Below are 16,898 nucleotides of genomic sequence, written 5' to 3'. Positions count from 1 at the left end.
TAATGCAGGCAATGGTCTGAGATCCTGACTGTGGTACCAAAACGTTTGGCATTACCTTTTGTAATTAATATTGTTGGCCTTCTCTGGAAATAGAAGGGGTGGTTCATAATTCTCAGTATTACTGTTTGTAGCAAAGTCAGGGGAGAAAACAATGGTTTATGTATATTTGAAGAGGCTTTCTTTTTTATTTTTGCTTTGGGAATTGCATTGTCATTAAAGTATGAATCACAGCTGTTAATCTTATTAATAGTCTAATCATCTTATACAGTTTTTCCTGGGGACAGTGGAGCGGAACCCAGAAAATGGATCTATATAATCTAAAATACATACAGGCCCCATATCTGTTCATAAAAATGAGTACTGGTTAGTAGTGAAAAGGACAAATTGTGAAAAATTATTGATCATATTTACATAGCATTGTTAACGTAGAAAAGCTTCTCAAGGTATTTCACAGATTAGACAATGAGAAATGATGGAAACTATGTAGCTATTGACAGGCATGCAAAAAGGAGAGTGAATGAGACCCAGAAGGCCCCCTTTATAAGATGGCCAATAATGATAAGTCCAGTCTTAGCTTATCTGTACACTTGTCTCATCCCATGACAAAAAGGAAGTTAGCGCTGATGAAATTGATGTTTTGTAAATTTATAACCTGCCCCCCCTCTCCCACATCATGGACTATAGGGTCAGGCAAAGATTCTGTCACAAATAGGCCCCAACATCCTGGGCTGCAACCAGGGGTTTCCCATTCATGCCCAATCTTTTGCCAGAATGCACCTAAATCTGCCACAAGTGTCAAACTTTCATGAATCTGGATTACCTTCTTTGGATCAAAATAAGTAGTTGGGTCAATGGTACTGAATTTGTTAGTCCCATGCCACACTAAACCACCCTCCACAGAATATAGAAAGGCTCAGGTTGCAGTTCATGGGAGAACACATGTGCTTATGGAAATTGCCTTTCTGCCATGAACATAAAATAAAAGTGCTATGAGAGTCTGAGCTATAACATAATTTATAACCTCAACCTGTTTGCTAAAGTTTTGACTAGTTACCAAGTATAGCACTGCAGAGTTTCTTTGCTATTATTCCTAGTTAATTTTTTACAAAGTGTCAGGCATTAACTTGCTATAATACTGAACATATCTGGAAATAAAGAAATATTTTCACAGCTGTGCTTCATTATTTATAAAAATTTGGGCTGATTTCTATTTTAAAACCATATAGATTGACACTGCTTTCCAGAAGGATTTATTTTTTTACACGTGCTTCATTTTCTTGGTTACCACTAGGAAAGTTCTAATTCTCCTGAATAACAAGGTTAGAAACACCATGAGGAAATCCACAGTTAGATCAAGTCAATGCCTGTATGTACCAGCTACCCTTCTGCTCAGCATCAATACAAATCCTTGAACGAGTCTTCAAAGCAAGACTATTTTCAGTTTGAATTTCATGTGATTGTGAACATGGTAAACTATCCCTCCTCATCTTCCTCAACCTATCTGCGACCTTTGACATGGTTGTCCACACCATCTTCCTCCAATATGCCCCCTCTCTTGTCCAGCTGAGTGGGACAGCAAAAAATGCAATATCATTTTCCACAGGCGCACAGATGTCACTCAGCTCTAGCTCACCACCACTTCTCTCACTGCCCTCCCACCACCCCACCCCCAATTATCTCTAAATTGGCATTCAAACTGGATGAGTAGAAATTTCTTCCAATTAAATATTAGGAAGACTGGTCATTATTTTCAGTGCCTGCCACAAACTCTGTTCTCCAGGCTCCAACTCCACTGCTCTTCCTGGCCTCTGAGGTTGAACTAGACCGTTTGAAACATTGACATTGTATTTGACCCTGAGCTGAACTTCCAATACTATGGCCGAATTTTCCAGCCCCCCCCCCCACCCCCACCCTGTCATGGCAGGCTCCCCCGCGCAGGGCCGGCGAGCCATTGAAATCTCCATTCACATCGGCGGGACCGGAAGATCCCGCCAGTATGAGGGGCTGAAAAATTCCACCCTATATCCTCCCCAACACCAAAAACTACCTACACCCACCCCCATAACATTACCCGTCTCCGCCAGTACATCAGCTCATCTGCTGATGAAACCTCCGTCTAAGCCTTTGTTACCTCTGGATTTGACTATTCCAATAGCCAGCTTCCCACCTTGCAGTCCCTGTAAGCTTGAGCTCACCCAAAACTCTTGCTGCCTGTATCCCAACTCGTACCGAGTCCCGTTCACCCATCATCCCTGTGTTCACTGACCTATATTGGTCCTGGTCCAACAATGCCTCGGTTTAAAAATTCTAATTTATGTATTCAGATCTCTCCAAGCTCTCACCCCTCCATGTCTCTGTAACCTCATCCAGCCCTAAAACACTACAAGATCCTTTCCAATTCTGGCCTCTTGCAACCTCTGATTTTCTTTCTTCCACTATTGGTGGCCGTAGCTTCAGCTGCCAAGTCTCTAAACTCGATAAGTCCCTCCCTATTTCCCTCCACCTTAAGTTTTATTTCATCTGTCCTGGCATTTTCTATATATCTCGGTGTCTTTTGTTCAATGATGTTCCTGTGAGCTGCCTGCGACATTTTACTATGTTAAAGATGCCAAATAATTGCAAGTTATTGCTACTGTTGAATTTTTGGGACACATCTCTAAACAAGCAGTTAACACTCATAGTACCTATCCCTAGGGTTTTTAATCTCTCAATATCTAGGGGAAATTATCCTCCACAATTTCACCTGATGCAAATCGCTGCAGGAGGAAGGGCCTGTGTTCCCAGTGAATTGTCCTTCCTTTTGCCCAAGTTACTTGTACTCCCCAGGTTGGACCCTGGAAAACAGTGGTAAAGCCTAAGGGAGGGAGAAGACGCAGTTGTTCCCTCCTCCCCCTTCACCTAGCCCCAGAAACTTACCTCATAAAGGCCTCAGTCTCAGTGACAGCTTTTCATCTATCAGGATGTTTCTGGCCCTTTAAGATTCCTTACTACCTCTGTTGGCACTGCATCGGTTTCCCGGCTGCAACACCAATGGGAGCTCCTGCCTTGGCATTAATAGATTCTCTGGTGACAGCAGAAATCTGACCAGAAGACCATATGTAATGAAACCTGATCCAAGAAAATATATTGTGGGTTGTCACTCAGAAAGATCACTGAAATGAACATTACAAGTGGGCTCAAGAACTAAAGGGATACATTTCTGGAGCAAATAGAGTTTAAGGGTATTGATGGGAAGGCCACTAAACCTCTCAAAATGGAAGTGGTTTGTTGGGCTAATGGAATTTTCCATTTCTCATAAGAGCAGGTTTACATAGGAGTTCTCAATCCCTCTAATTTGCATTGTTCACAATGTTTCTTAGGAGCAGTTTTGGCAATTAGATTCATAATTGTAAATACTGTTTCTCAATTAGATTACCTCAAAATGTGTTGTTTTATAACGCTGCTGCCCCACAACCTCCATTTCCTAAAAAACCCAAATGGAAAGAAGAATTAATGTTCTTCCACACCCATATCTTCCATTTTCAAGGTCCAAATTGAATGTTGTTTGGATCTGTAAACAACCATGTGCTAAAAATGGGAAGGTGCTGTTATTCAGGCATGGGGGTCGCAATTCACAATCTGCTCATGCCAGTTGCAGTGAAGGTGGCCATCACCCAAATTTGGTGCTGCCACCTCAGTTACCTGATCATAGCCTGGCACCCAAGCTGTTGGCCACCTCTGCATTGCTGCTGGCTGCTCTGCATCAGTGCTGGCTGCCTCTGCAGTGCTGCTACTACTTCTGCACCACTGCCGCTACCTCTGCACCGTTGCTGGCTGCCTATGTGTTGCTGGCTGCCTCTGCATTGCCACTGGCTGCCTCTGCACTGGCACTGTCTGCCTCTGCACTGCCACTGGCTGTCTCTGCACTGCTGTTGGCTGCCTATGCATTGCTGCCTATGCGATGCTGCCTCTACACCACTGCTGCTGTCTCTGCACTGCCAGCTGCTTGTGTGCTGCTGGCTGCCTGTGCGCTACTACCTCTGCACCATTGTTGGATGTCTCTGTATTGCTGCTGGCTGCTTTTATGCTCAACCTAACAGCAACCGCAGAAAACACGTGGTTCAGCCAGCTTTTGTTAGGTAACCTCCCCCTCTTAAAGGGAAGCTGTGCTAAGTTACAGGAGTCTGCTGCTGAATACTATTGTCGCAATTGTAAGCAAGGAAAATAGAACACCAGGGCAGACAGAGGGCTCCAGAGTCATGGATGCAGCACTGGAAGTAGTGGTGGAGATGGACAGAAAAGAGACACCATGGCTCCTTTGGGGTGGGGGGGGGGGGGTGTGCGGCGGGGGGGCAAGAGACCCTCAAGGAACATCCACAGAATATATTAGGAGCAAGTTAATTCCCTGTATCTGGCCCTGAGGAGCTGGTATTAGTGCCAGAAGAAGTCTAATGACCTCACATGGGTAATCAAAGTCAGTGGTCATATCTTCACATGACATCTCCTACCTATCACACCACCAGCCTCTCACACTGCTCATTGACCCACACCCTCATCATTCATCCAGCAGCACTCGCTGGCACTCAGGACTTGCCTAACATCCTGTTACTCCACCTCATGCTGACACACCTACAAATGCTACCAGCTTCACACACACCTCTTGCTGCCTCCACATTCCTCCAGCTATTTGGCTATAACAGGCACATCACCCAAACACAGTGCTGCACAGTCACTGACATTCTGCCCTCTCTTTTGCAGGACAAGGTGACATGTAACAGACAGAACAGAGCAGAGCTGGTTGGAGACAAGGGTGCATTTCCTGAGCTACAGGGGACATGGCTTCATATTCACATCCAGCGACCCACGGTAATGCTCTGGGAACCTGGGTTCGAATCTCACCATGACAGATGGTGAAATTCGAATTCAATAAAAATCTGGAATTAAAAGTCTAATGATGACCATGAAACCATTGTCGATTGTTGTAAAACCCGTATAGTTCACTCATGCTCTTTAGGGAAGGAAATCTGCCGTCCTGACCTGGTCTGGCCTGCGTGTGACTCCAGACACACAGCAATGTGGTTGACTCTTAACACCCTCTGAAATGGCCTAGCAAGCCACTCAGCTGTATCAATCTGCTAAAAAATCTAAAAGGAATGGAACTGGAGGGACCAACCGACATCGATCTAGGCACCAGAAATGACAATGGCAAACACAGCCCTGTCGACCCTGCAAAGTTCTCCTTACTATCATCTGGGGCTTGTGCCAAAATCAGGAGAACTGTCTCACAGACCAGTCAAGAAACAGCCTGACATAGTCATCCTCGCAGAAATATAACTTAAAGACAATGTTCCAGACACCAACATCACTATCCCTGGGTATGTCCTGTCCCACCGGCAGGACAGACTCAGCAGAGGTGGCGGCACAATGATATACGGTTGGGAAGGAGTTGCCCTGGGAGTCCTCAACATCGGCTTGGGACCCCATGAAATCTCATGGCATCAGGTCAAATATGGGCAAGGAAACCTCTTGCTGATTGCCACGTACCGCCACCTCCCACCCCCCCTCCCACCACCCCCTCAGCTGATGAATCAGTACTCCTCCATGTTGAACACCACTTGGAGGAAGCACTGAGCACTAAGGGTGCAGAATGTACTCTGAGTGCGGGACTTCAATGCCCATCGTTAGGAGTGTCTCGGTAGCACCACTACTGACCGAGCTAGCTGAGTCATAAAGGACATAGCTGCTAAATTAGGTCTGCGGCAGGAGGTGAGCGACCAACAAGAGGGAAAAACATACTTGACCTCATCCTCACCAACCTGCCTGCCCGCAGATACATCTGTCCATGACAGTATCGGTAGAAGTGACCACCACAACAGTCTTTGTGGAGACAAAGTCCTGTCTTCACATTGAGGATACCCTCCATCATGTTCTGTGGCACTACCACCCTGCTAAATGGGATAGATTTCGAACAAATCTAGTAACTCAAGACTGGGCATCCATGAGGCACTGAGGGCCATCAGCAGCAGCAGAATTGTACTCATCCACAATTTGTAACCTCATGGCCTGGCATATCCCCCACTCTACCATTACCACCAAGCCAGGCGATCATCCCTGATTCAGTGAAGAGTGCAGGAGGGCATGTCAGGAGCAGCACCTAGCACACCTAAAAATGAAGTGTCAACCTGGTGAAGCTACAACACAGGACTACTTGAGTGCCAAGCAGCATAAGCAGCATGTAACAGACAGACCTAAGCAACCCCACAACCAATGTATCATATCTAAGCTCTGCAGTCCTGCCACATCCAGTCATGAATGGTGGTGGACAATTAAACAACTCATTGGAGGAGGAGGCTCCACAAATATCCCCATCCTTAATGATGGAAGAGCCCAGCACATCAGTGCAAAAGATGAGGCTGAAGCATTTGCACCAATCTTCAGCCAGAAGTGCCAAGTGGATGATCAATCTCGGCCTCCTCCGAAGGTCCCCAGCAACACAGATGCCAGTCTTCAGCCAATTCAATTCACTGCACGTGATATCAAGAAATGGCTGAAGGCATGGGATAGTGCAAAGGCTGTGGGCCCTGACAATATTCCAGTAATAGGACCAAAGATTTGTACTCCAGAACTTGCCGCGCCCCTAACCAAGCTGTTCCAGTCCAGCTACAACACTGGCATCTACCCAGCAAAATGGAAAATTGCCCAGATATATCCAGTACACAAATGCAGGACTAATCCAACCCGGCCAATTACTGCCCCATCAGTCTACTCGTGATCATCAGTAAAGTGATGGAAGAGGTCATCAACTGTGCTATCAAGCTGCACTTGCTTAGCAATAGCCTGCTCACTGATGCTCAGTTTGGGTTCCGCCAGGGCCACTCAGCTTCTGACCTCATTACAACTTTGGTTCAAACATGGACAAAAGTCCATGATGATTGCACAATGTTCAGCATCATTCGCGACTCCTCAGATACTGAAGCAGTCCATGTCCAAATGCAGCAAGACCTGGACATTATCCAGGCTTGGACTGACAAGTGGCAAATAATATTCATGCCACACAAGTGCCAGGCAATGATCATCTCCAACAAGAGAGTATCTAACCATCGCCCCTTGATATTCAACAGCATTACCATTGCTGAATCCCCCACTATCAACATCCTCGGGATTACCATTGACCAAAACTAAACTGGACTAGCCATATAAATACTGTGGCTGCAAGAGCAGGTCAGAAGCTATGAATCTTGTGGTGAGTAACTCACCTCCTGATTCCCCAAAGCCTGTCCATCATCTACAAGGCACAATTCAGGAGTGTGATGGAATACTCTCTACTTACCTGGATGACTGCAGCTCCAACAACAGTCAAGAAGCTTAACTCCATCTAGGTCAAAGTAGCCCATTTGATTGGCAATCCCTCCACAAACATTCACTCCCTCCATCACCGACGCACAGTAACAGCAGTGTGTACCATCTACAAGATGCACTGCAGAAACTCACCAAGGCTTCCTAAGCAGCACCTTCCAAACCCATGACCAGTGCCATCTAGAAGGACAAGGACAGCAAATAGATGGGAATACCATCTCCTGGAAGTTCCCCTCCAAGTCACTCACCATCCTGACTTGGAAATATATCACCGTTCCTTCACTGTTGCTGGGTCAAAATCCTGGAACTCCCTTCCTAACACCATATGGACTGCAGTGGTTCAAGAAGGCAGCTCATCAAGGGCAATTAGCGATGGGCAATAAATGCTGGCCTTTTATCCCATCAATGAATTAAAAAAATTATTGGAACCAGCTGTGACAGAGCCTGTAGCAACGGGCATCACTGGGAACATTGAGGATGATGGTATGCTCCCGCTTTATGCCCCTTCTCAACAGCTACCTGACCCTTATCCTGCTATCTGATATGATCAGCCAGCTGCTGATGGTGTGACCATGGATCCCTTACTTTGCACCTTATCCACCCTTCTCTCACCCCAACCTCCCCTTCTAATTATCTGCTTTCATATACCAAAGAACTGCCACCCTGCCCAGTCACTGCAGCTCAAGGAGGAGGATTGATAGCAACAACATATCACTGATGAAGAGGCCCAGTCAAGGAGCAAGTAGGATTCTGGCTCCAAGTTGACTGAAGGCATCAGGCAGAACTAACCTTGTGCCCAGTCTCTGTTCTATCTCCCTATCGTATTGTGGACCAGAGGCACTGTCATTGCTGCCCACAAACCTGTTGCAGCCTTTGCGTGGACAGGTCATCAAATTCTTGGCTCTCCCTGTCAGCAACAACACTCCCTGCCACATCCAGAAATTCACCACAGCATCTCGAAAAACAAAAGATAAAAGCAAAATACTGCGGATACTGGAAATCTGAAACAAAAACAAAAGTTGCTGGAAAAACTCAGCAGGTCTGACAGCATCTGTGGAGAGGAAGACAGAGTTAACAAAAACAATCTTGAGAAACGAGTACCTGAGTACCTTTGGACACTTTGCAAAAACTGAAGTTCTTCAAAATTAACCTACCTGCAAGTTAGGTGCCTGTTCCTTTAAGTAATGCTAGCATAGGGCCCATCTTGCAGCTGGATGTTCCATCTTTGACGAATGATGTGCAAGTTTATCGAATGGACCTGCATGAGACAAGTTTAGTGAATAAGTACCTCAACAGCAGGTAGAGCTGTGTGACGTCATGATGGCAGTGATTCAGTATCTTCCGATGCTCGCCGAGGACACCAGTGTGAGCGTCCTTCTCAAGGTAGTGTACCACGCACGCCACATCAGAAACAGGTGGTGACACAGCGCACACCCTCATGAGGCTGATTGGCTTTAGTAGTGGCGTCTCCATTGGCACTACTGATCTGAATTTTGTGCTCCTTGTTTCTCTCCTGCTGCTCTCCCTGAAAGAGCTGATTGTTGCTTCAGGGGGCTCCTGCACAATTGTCATTTTTGTTTATTCCACTTCAGCAATTTGAAGTGCAACTGGAGTCGTGTGCTTTCATGGCCCTTCAAAATAATGCAAAGTTTTTAGGAATCTGTCCAAAGTAATCACCAAGCAGTACAGAGCCTTCAATCCCTCACCATGTGGTGTATGATTCTTCTGACCTCACCATATGTGGAAAACTGAGAAAACAAGTGTTGAGGCAGACTACAGGGTAGGAGAGGAGCAGCTAAAAAACATACACCAGATGTGAATTGCAGAAAAAAAACAAGTGGTTTGAAACTGATACTAGTGTATTTCTTAATCACTGGGATGAACCAAAATGTTTGTACTAGGTTCTGGAATTAGGAACATAGGAACATATGACTTCGGAACAGGGGGCGGCCATTCACCTGCTTGAGCCTGCTCCGCCATTCAATAAGATCATGGCAGATCTGGTAGTGGTCTCAATTCCACTTTGCCGTCTGTGCCCCATAATCCTTGATCCTCTTGTCTATCAAAAATCTGTCTAAGTCTGCCTAAAAATTCAATGACCCAGCCTCCACTGCTTTGTGGGGAAGAGAATTCTACACACCAACAACTCTCTGAGAGAAAAAAAAACCTCCTCATCTCCATCTTAAAAAGGAGATTTCTTATTCTTAAACAGTGTCTAGTTCAAGTGCCCACCACAAGTAGAAATTTCCTCTCGGTATCCAAATAGTTTCAAATCATTGCTTGGTAGTACAGAACTTAAGTATTGCTGAAAAAAGAGACATGTCAAAGTTTTTCATCTTGTACTCATCAGGACACTTCGCAAGAATACCAATATAAAGGGAAAACAACAATTTATACTGTATGAGGTGAGAGGGCTGGTTGGTTGGCAAGTGGACTCTGATTGGTAGAGGCGCTGCCATGGAGAATGCACCAATCGAGAACCAATACAGAACTTGCAAATCAATAGCAATGCTGTGTCCAAGTGCTCATTTGACATTGCTAGCTTCTTCACAAATGTTCCAATTAAAGAAGCCATAGATATTTGTGCTGCAGCACTATATCATAGCGATCTAGACCTGCCACCATAGCATGAATCAGTATTAATTGAATTTTTGAAACTCGGCAACTCATGCAGTTGAGTTCAGTTTTAATGACGCCATGGGCGGAATTGTCCCAGATTTGCACTAAGTGCAGTAGCGGGCGGGTAAAACGACATTTTACCGGCAGCCACGATGGCAGGTATTCACGCCATATCATCTCAAGCCTGCCGCATTAATCATGCATTCCCGGGAAACATGCTGTTTCCACGGCAGGCGGGCGCTCATTCACCTGCTCCTCCTACCAGAAGATATGTCACGCTTCTCTGCCTTGCGCCATCCTCACGCATCCACTGTAGCTCATTTGCGACCACTCTGTGTCATCTGTCATCTAACAATGCCTAGGTAGACGCCTCTTCCTGCTGCCCTGCACTTTACCCTCTCGAAGAGAAATAGATTTTCATTGCTGATCAAATCGCCAAAATCATGACATTTTCTTTTCTGGATGTCACTTTTTAAGAGTTCTTTGCACTCTTGCAATTTTCACATACTTGCAAAAATATATTTGCACTATTTTGCCGTATTTTCTGAAGCTTGAATCTTTCTTGACATACCATCACATAAAGATGAGAAATCTCATCAATTTTATCAGCAGGACTAACTCTATCAGATACACATTCCTTTTCCTTTATTACTTTAATTGCTTTTTATCTGATTCCTTCTTTTAATCCTTCATTCAGACATTTTACTCTTTTTATCTTTGTTAGGGCATCAGATCTCTCTGTTTCTTTCATGATACCATGCTGTCTGTAGCTAACATGGTAGCTATCTGATTAGTCACCATACCTCTCTTCCTGTGAGCTGACGCTCTACAGAATCCTTGGCCTTTGTTTAACACCTTTCCACAGCAGCACAAGTGGTATGGAAAAACAGCCTGTACGTCTTCACTGTTGCACTGCTACAGTGTCCCCGGTTCATTTCGTTCACAGTGTGAAGAGTCTGTGGTAAGATTTTTTTCCTCTCTCTGTACACTATATCTACACACATGGGGGTCAATTTTCCCTCCCCAAAATCAGTTATAATGGTCTCAAAATGGGTTGGTAGCCTTACTGGGGTCAGTTTGAAAATGCCCAAAGCGTCTGTCTGGTTCAGCTGAGGGGCTCCTTTTTAATATGTTGTGGATCGTTGCTGGGCCGGGTCCACCATGATGTTTTCTTCCTCCCCACTCCCACACCCCATCGCACCCACTGAGGACCCTCCAGAACCATCCCAGCTGGCTGACATTCTTGTGGGCCGCAGCTGGCAAGCAGCCTCGAGATGTGATTTGGTGTCTGCGCTCACTACAATGATTCAAATGATTCAAATCCCATTACAAATGCCTCTGATTCTTCCTGCAATTATCTGGTATGCTGTGACAGTATGTTTATGTTCAAGATGCCAGGTATTGTCTGACACTTACCAACTCCTTTTGCACTCACTGCTGGAGTGAGTTTCCTAAAGCATACACATAAATCTTCTCCAGAAATCACTCAAAATGCTTTCTGAAAAATTGCCATCCACAAGTTTAAGAGGGAGTAACTGAAATTCCTGACGTACAGAAGATAGATTTAAGAATAGTTAAAAAATATACATATTTACACTGACATGTAAATGTGAGGTTTTTCGGAAAACTAACAAGGTAAAGGAATACACAATAAATGGTAGGTTACTGAGTGTAGAGGAACAGAGGGATCTTGAAGTGCCCACCCATAGATCTCTGAAGGTGGCTGCTAGGGAGGTAGATAAGATGGTCAAGAAAGCAGATTCATGCCTTTATTAGCCAAGACATAGAATATAAGACCTGGGACGTTATTCTGGAACTTTATAAAACAATGGTTAGGCTACAGCTGGAGGACTATGTACAGTTCTGGTCACTGCATTATAGGGAAAATGTGATTACATTAGAAAGGGTACAGAGGAGATTTACGAGGATGTTGCCTGGACTGGAGAATTTGAAAGATCGGATAGGCTAAGGTTGTTTTCCTTTTAGTTGAGGGGTCCATGCCAGGGCATAGACTTAGGATAAGTGCCAGGAGGCTTAGAGAGGATTTGGGAGGAATTTTTTTCACCCGGAGAGTGGAGGGGATCTGGAGCTCAGTGAAAGGGTGGTAGAGAAGAAAATCCACATAACATTTAAAAAGTATTTGCTATGCACTTGAAGTGCATTACCTACAGGACAATGGTCCAAGAGTTGTAAAGTGGGATTAGGCTGAATGGCTCCTTGATGGCCATTGTGGTCACAATGGGCCAAATGGCCTCCTCTTGTGCTGTGTATACCACTGGTTTCTATCATTTCTGTCATTAAAATCATCAAATTCATTTTGTGCCTTTTCATGCATTCATTTAAGTTTTTAATTGAAGGTCTGAACCTTTTCCGTGAGCTTTGAATTGGCCTTTATTTTTCCCCAGAGCTGTCAAACTGTGAGCTGAATTTAGATTATCTGGTTTGAGCATGTGTAGGTTATTTCTCAGGTTGCAACAGTAGTATTCAGTCAGCTGTTCTGATGGAATATTTTTCTTCAGGTTCTAGCAGTTTTTTGCTCTGCTCTTTTTCAAAAAGCTGGAGGGCAAATTTCAACAGCTTTTTTGAAATATTATCATATTAAGCATTACACAGAGGCTAATCGATTTTAACTCAATCAAATTCTATTCACTTACACTGAATTAAAATTGGGGTCCATATGTATGTGAGGCAAAGTGAGGAAAAAAATGATATTGTCACGCCCGTACTAGTGTGACGATATTGTGACTCTTTAGAAGCCATATTTTAAAAAAATACATTTTAAAAGACGGAAAATCATGGTGGCTCCTAAGAAACTTATCTCTCAAAGAGGACAAAGATACCTTTTCTGATATTGACTCAATGTTTGTCAGACCAGGAGAAAAATAAAACTCCACTGACACTTTCTTGTTAAAATGCAAATTCGCCTCATCAAGAAAAAAGGTTTTGGTGTACAGAAACCACAGGTGGAAGAAGAATCCAACTACCAAATGTGATTACCACATTACCTTATTTGGACCATGACTGGACACTGGTGTCAGGTCACCTGATACAGTGACCATCTTGGCTCCCTGCTAACAGATAACAGAAGTTCAAATTGACTTTTGAGAGAGACATCTTTAGAAAGATTGAATATCATCAGAGAGCGAGGTCCTGCATGAAAAGCCATTGGACTGCTGTAATGGACTAGGTAAACCACAGAGAAACCAGGACCCTCTCTCCTCCACCCTGTTCCAGTCTTCAAGCCTACCTGAGAAACCAACCTCTGGCAGATCAACTTCAGGATCCATCACAGCTGCTGAGGTAACTCTGCAATTTCAAAGCCTTCACTTCAGACAGCTTTTCAACGCGACTACGAAACAACAGGCCTGCATTGAAACAGGGACTGAGCTAAATTCTATTTTTAGAATTACTGTTTTAACTTCATCTGTAACTAAATTTTTTTGTGTGTGTGTGTGAGACAGTGTGAGTGAGACATCATTATTTTATTCACCTCTACTGTAAAGGATGTCAGAGAATAAATTAACCTTTTCCTTTTCAAAGTTAAAAGCTTGTTGCTGCATTTTTTAAAAAGATTGACTCAATCACTCCAAGGATAAGAAATATATACATCCACACACAAATATATTTGATCACAGGCAATAAAAGGTACCACCTCAAAATTGTCCATGACAATATCTTATTGATTACCCAATGCTTATGTTTTGGTTTCTCTAAACTTTGGCCTCTGGATTAAGTTAAGGGGGTGACATAGAGAGGCCGTAAAATGTGCAATATTGATGCAGCCATCTTTTAAACATCTCTTCTGATTTTGCTTCCATTCAAGTCTCTGCCTGTATTGCTAACTTACAAACATACGAATTAGGAACAGAGTAGGCCACTCAACCCCTTGAGCCTGCTCCGCAATTCCATAAGATCATGGCTGATCAGAATGTAAACTCAATTCCACATTCCTGCTTATCCCCGATAACATTTCACCTTCTTGCTTATCAAGAATCTATCTAACTCTGCCTTAAAAATATTCAGACTCTGCCTCCACCACCTTTTGAAGAAGAGTTCCAAAGATTCACGACCTTCCAAGAGAAAAAACTTCTCATCTCTGTCTTAAATAGATGACCCCTCATTTTTAAAGTTACCCCTCATTCTAGATTCTCCCACAAGAGGAAACATCCTTTCCAAATCCACCTTGTCAAGACCCCTCAGGATCAATGCTTCAAACATTGTTCCCTGATCCCATCCACAAACCATTGGTGGGACTAGTCAAGTGGCAGCCATTTCTATTGTATTTAAAGTGATCCTCAGCTACTATCTCAGTTAAAATGCAGAAATGTATTGGATAACAATTTGCTTGCATTGCAATTGTATTGAACTTCTGGCAATTTCACTCTGGCAAGAGGAGAAGAAGGAGCAGCTGTGGCAGCAGGAGGAAGGGTCTGGAAAACTACAGATGCAGGGACAGCAAATTGAATGAGGCACGCTTGCAGGAATCCTTAAATATTTTGGACCTTCCAAAAACTTGGAAGCCTCTACCTAACAACATAATGGGAGCAACTTCACTCCATGGACTGTAACAGTTCAAGAATAAAGACCATCATCACCTTCTAAAGAATAGCTTTGCCGTCAATGCCCACAAGTGAACACAAAAGTCCTTCCAACTGAGCTCACAGGTCCAGGACAACATGCATGCAGTTCTGTGAGGAACAGAGCATAAGCAGGCTTTGTTCTCTCGGGAGGTTGTTAGCCATCTCCTCAAATGTTTTTCATACTAATTATGGGAATGTAATTGATCATTTTACAAACACTACATGAAACAAATCTTTTTTTGAAACAGTTGCAATGCCACTGGGAATATCCATGGTAATGTGGAGTGGGATGTAATGATGATAATTAAAGCTCAGGGGTGTATTCTTCATAGAGATTAATAACAAGTTTCGACATGCAATTTCCAGAAAATATTGCAAAGCTTTTTGGCTTCAATTACAGCTGGTCACTGTCTTATTATTCTTCAACACTCAAGAACTGATCTGAATTTATTGTCCAAGACATTTATGGACCCTAATCCAAATTACATCTACATCAGTCTATGTGCTGCTAGTCAGCATAATGCATTAAAGAAGTGTAAGGACCTCTGGTGGTTGGATGCTATACAGTAAAAGAAACTAACAGAGCTTCTACAAGAATAAATGTAAATTTGGAGGCAGTAGGTCCAAGCTTCATTCATGCAAAAAATGATCTTGTCCATCTATATACGACAGACCCAAAAAAGATTAATTTGATGAAGGCAGATCGCCACACTGTAACAGGAGAAATGGGTAGATTGTAAAGTATGGAAAGAACTGAACAAGGATGAAATAGATTGATGATGACGAGCAAAAAGATTAGGAATCGGCATGAATCAAAATATTTAAATATGTGGTTTTTCACACTACTATAAGCAGCTTGAGGGTTTTGCTTGTGAGTGAAAAGGTGGACATAATTGATTTCTCAGACTTGATTAAAGATAGAGGAACGGTATAAATGTCCTTTGGGAGTAATTCAAGAGACTGCAGGTGTCAAGCAGAAGGATATCACTCATAAACTAGTGTCTGTAGATATTGAGATCTGAGTCAATTTGAATCAAAAGTTACTGCACAAAAGTTTGGAAATTAAGTTCTGGTACTTACTATCGATATGAAATATTTGAGCATTGTAAAGGCTGAATTGAGAAACTAGAGGGTGCGGGTGAGAGTGATTTTAATTGATTTAAATGAACTAATGTATTGACATAATGACTGTCGAGAAAGATGCTACTGCTATCGTGAAGCTATTAATGTATATGATATTATTGGGAAATAATTTTCTTTTAAAATAGAGGTTTAGTCTGTGGGTGTGTCTTAATTGGACTAGAGCCAGCTAGTCTGGTTGCTTTGATGTGTACTAGCTTTGATATGTAAGAGAGATAGAGTGCATTTGCATTTTTTTGAATAGAGCATTCAAGAAGCGGGGTGAATTCTGGCACCTAGCTAGCAGAGACCAAGCAATATGTTTATATGGCTAATAAAAGTTGGTACTATGAAGGGGTTTTATTGTTAGAAATTGGCTGGTGATGCAATGAGAATTTACATTCAATGGGCTGTGCTAGATATAACAAGACAACCATTTTGTGTGTGTAGAGCAGAGGCAATGTGAGATCAAAAGCAGTTGTAAGCCTCCAACTGTCTCCATAGGAACCAAAGTGAAAAGAACCTCATTTTGAATTCATAAGGTGAAAATGCTTTGCCTGGTGTCTCGTTATGTCTATGGTGTGCTGTTGCCTTATTAGAGATTAGTTTGGGAATTTGTTAAAAGTTATGATCGTAGTAATTTGTAGCCGTGTGTATATATTTAACTTGTGTAAATTAATAAAATGTTTCATTTAGCTTAATATAAAATCTCTCGAGAACTGGTGGTCTGATTCCTGAATTTAGAGTTGCATCTTAAACATAACACATAAAATTATAGGTTTGACAGTTGCTTAAAGTTTCCTTCTGGGATTTTTTTAATAACTCAGATTTACCAAGTGCTCGGTCATAACCCTGCAACCATGCTTGCATTTGAATATTCATAAGGCATTCGGACAAAAATGCATAGTGGGTAATTCTGAATGATAGCACCTTGTTTCGATCACAGACCAGACCTCCAGTTTATGTTACAATCCTGGATGAGACCCCCTAATTTTGTTACGATCTGATTAAGGACTAATAACTTTTTGTTTAAAATAGGTTAAATTTGAAATTCCAGTTCCTTACTAAGAGAATAAAACCACAAAATTCCACAGTTTTTAAACAAACATGAGAAATTTTGACTATGCGAAAGTCAGCAAAGCAAACAATCAACAATATCTATATTATATTCACTACAAAAGCTTCTGCTTCTGCTTGGTTGTGTTGGCATCACAGACTAACATTCATATTCTGTCAACATTTATA

General features: G+C 42.9%; 1 protein-coding gene and 1 long non-coding RNA gene across 2 annotated transcripts in view; one reads left to right on the top strand and one right to left on the bottom strand.

Moving 5' to 3' along the window:
• Positions 1 to 9,714, bottom strand: part of LOC144680830 (uncharacterized) — a 180,909-nt gene extending 171,195 nt beyond the window's left edge. Inside the window, exon 1 of the long non-coding RNA XR_013576631.1 lies at positions 8,624 to 9,714. This is a non-coding gene — a long non-coding RNA (uncharacterized LOC144680830). The remainder of the gene's footprint in view (positions 1 to 8,623) is intronic.
• Positions 1 to 16,898, top strand: part of LOC144680828 (uncharacterized) — a 200,891-nt gene that overhangs the window by 135,425 nt on the left and 48,568 nt on the right. The window lies entirely within an intron of this gene.

Source organism: Cetorhinus maximus, chromosome 5, assembly GCF_964194155.1.
Source record: "Cetorhinus maximus chromosome 5, sCetMax3.hap1.1, whole genome shotgun sequence".
In the NCBI taxonomy this organism is placed as follows: domain Eukaryota; kingdom Metazoa; phylum Chordata; class Chondrichthyes; order Lamniformes; family Cetorhinidae; genus Cetorhinus; species Cetorhinus maximus.
The sequence above is the reverse complement of the archived record's forward strand: the minus strand, read 5'-3'. Positions and strand labels throughout refer to the sequence as shown.